Source organism: Phascolarctos cinereus, unplaced genomic scaffold, assembly GCF_003287225.1.
Source record: "Phascolarctos cinereus isolate Bilbo 61053 unplaced genomic scaffold, phaCin_HiC Scaffold_4;HRSCAF=312, whole genome shotgun sequence".
NCBI classification, from domain to species: Eukaryota; Metazoa; Chordata; class Mammalia; order Diprotodontia; family Phascolarctidae; genus Phascolarctos; species Phascolarctos cinereus.
The window spans coordinates 58,433,676-58,436,471 of record NW_027555847.1 but is presented as its reverse complement, the minus strand read 5'-3'; the positions used below and the strand labels follow the sequence as shown (position 1 = coordinate 58,436,471).

General features: G+C 41.9%; 1 pseudogene; it reads left to right on the top strand.

Annotated features, from left to right (window-relative positions):
* The first annotated feature begins 1,010 nt into the window (after positions 1 to 1,010).
* Positions 1,011 to 1,933, top strand: LOC110204818 (UPF0739 protein C1orf74 homolog; annotated as a pseudogene).
* Positions 1,934 to 2,796: the final 863 nt, after the last annotated feature.

Below are 2,796 nucleotides of genomic sequence, written 5' to 3'. Positions count from 1 at the left end.
CCTGTTTCCATAACAACCCAGCAGCAGGGCCTCACCCCCGGGGCAGACCAGCCACAAGAGCCCTCCTCCAGGGCCAGCCACCTGAAAGATTCTGTTACCATAGCAACCCAGCATCCAGGTCCCACCACTGGAGCAGGCCAGCAGCTAAACTTCACACCCGGGGAGGCCTATACTCCAGTACAAGTCAGAACGGAAGCCTACCCTACAAGTCAGAACGGAAGCCTACCCCTCCAGAGAAAGCAAGCAGCTAAGCCCTAAAGACTAGTGTAAGCCATCAATAAGAAGACTCACAGACCCAGCACAAAAAGCTTGGGACAATGCAGGACCAGAGCCCAACTCTCATATAAAAACACAAAGTCACAAAAAAGGCAGGAAAAAAGAGCAAAAAAAAAAAAAACCCAAACCCCAACAACAACAAGAAAAGATCTTGACTATAGAAAATTACTGTGGTGATAGGGAGGATCAAAATATAAACTTAGAAGAGGACAGTGGCGCCAAAATGGCTACATGTGAAGCCTTGAAGAAAAATGTTGTTTGGTCTCAGGCCCAAAAAGAATTCCTGGAAGAGCTTAAAAAGCAAATTAGAGAAGTAGAAGAAAAATTGAGAAAAGACATGAGATTAATGCAGAAGAATCATGAAAAAAAAGAGTCAATAGCCTGGGATAATATGTTAAAAAAAATTATTGAAGAAAATAACTCCCTAAAAAATAGAATTAGCCATATGGAAAAGGAAGTACAAAAGCTCACTGAAGAAAATAATTCCTTAAAACTTAGAATTGAAAAAGTGGAAACTAATAACTCTATGAGACATCAAGATACAATAAAAGAACATCAAAAAAGTAAAAAAAAAAAAGAAGAAAATATGAAATTTCTCATTGGAAAAACAACTCACCTAGAAAATAGATCCAGGAGAGATAATATGAGAATTATTGGACTACCTGAAAACCATGATTAAAGAAAAAGCCTGGTTAACATCTTTCAAGAAATTATCGGAGCTTGACGCTCCGGTACCAGGTCCTTTCTTCAGTGCCTAAAGTCCGACAAGTTGAATTGTTAGAGTTGGCCCAGGGAAATTATGTCAGGTCCTTCCAGATCTTGTCCAAGGCCTTGATGTCAGCACTGAATCCTCAAGCATTGGTGGCAGTAGCTCAGAAAATCCTGGGTGTGGGAAAAAGAAGGGGTCCCCCTCGAACAATCTGCCTACACCTAGCTGGAGAAGTCAGAGCTGTAGCCAGGGGGCTGAAGCCAGCATTACTGTATGATTGCAATGTTGCAGATGCTGACCAGGTTCAGAGATATTTGGGAGAGCTATAGAGGCTAGGCCTTTTGTTCCAGGCACTGCACATTCTGGAGTTGGGAGGAAACATCCTGATTGTCAATCCTGTGCAAGTGTGTCAGCATATATAGCAGGTGCTGTGCAGCCCTGTGACCTTCATGGACATTTCAAGCTTCAGATCTCACCCTGCCCTCTGCCCACTTGATGAGTTTGGAGATTTGAAGGACCACTTTCCTGAGATCATGACCCATTTACAGAGCCTGGAGGGGAAGCCCCCCTTGTCCATCTCTCGAAGTGAGCTCTCTTCTGCTGGCTTGAATCTTTGCACAGTATTTGGGATTCTCCTGGGCTATCCTGTCCCCTATTTTTTCCACCCAGCCCAAGGGGACAGCAATTGTTTGGCCCTGGTCCCACTGCGTGTGTTTACTGCTCGAACTTCATGCTGTTGGCTCACAGGCCTCCCCCAGATTCAGCCCTATTCTTTCAGTGTCCCAGAGAGCTTGTACCCATCCCTGAAAGACATACTAGACATGTGGGGGGAGGACCTCAGGGCTCAACATAGGGCTCAGGGTGATTTTGCTGACCTTACCATTTCCACTGAGGTTGTCACATTGCCTTCAGTGGTACTGTGATTCTGATCTACTTCTACCTGGCAGGTACTCAATACATGATGATGATTTAAAAAAAAAATTATCAAAGAAAACTGTCCTGAAATATGAGAACCAGAGAGCAAAATAGAAATTGAAAGAATCGATCGATCAACTGCCTGAAAGAGATCCCAAAATGAAAACTCCCAAGAACATCACAGCCAAATTCCAGAGCTCAAAGATCAAGGAGAAAGTATTGCAAGCAGCCAAAAGAGAACAATTCAAATATTGTGTAGCTACAGTCAGGATTACACAGGATTTGGCAGCTTCCACATTAAAGGACCAGAGGGCTTGAAATATGACATACTGGAAGGCAAAGGAGTTAGGATTACAAGCAGGAATCACCAACCCAGCAAAGCTGAATATAATCTTTCAGGGAAAAAAAGTGGATATTTAACAAAATAGAGGGCTTTTAAGCATTTCTAATTAAAAGACCAGAGCTGAATAAAAATTTGACCTCCAAATACAAGACTCAAGGGAAACATAAAAAGGTAAAAAAGAAACAAGAAAGAGAAAACATAAGAAATTCAATAAGGTTAGTTTGTTTATGTTTCTATATGGCAAGATAATATTTGTAACAACTTCATTAGTATAAGAGCAATTAGAAGGAGTATATGTAGACAGAAGGTGTGGATATAAGGTGAATTTGATGGGATGATACCCCGAAAACAAAGAGGTGAGAAATAAAATTGCACTGGAAGGAGCGGGGAGTTTGAAATAGTGTAAATTATCCCACATAAAAGAAATATGAAAGATCCATTATAATGGATGGGAAGATGGGGGTGGTGGTGGTAGGCAAAGCTTAAGCCTTACTCTCATCAAAATTGGCTCAGAGAGGGAATAACATACACCCTCAGTTGGATATAGAAATCT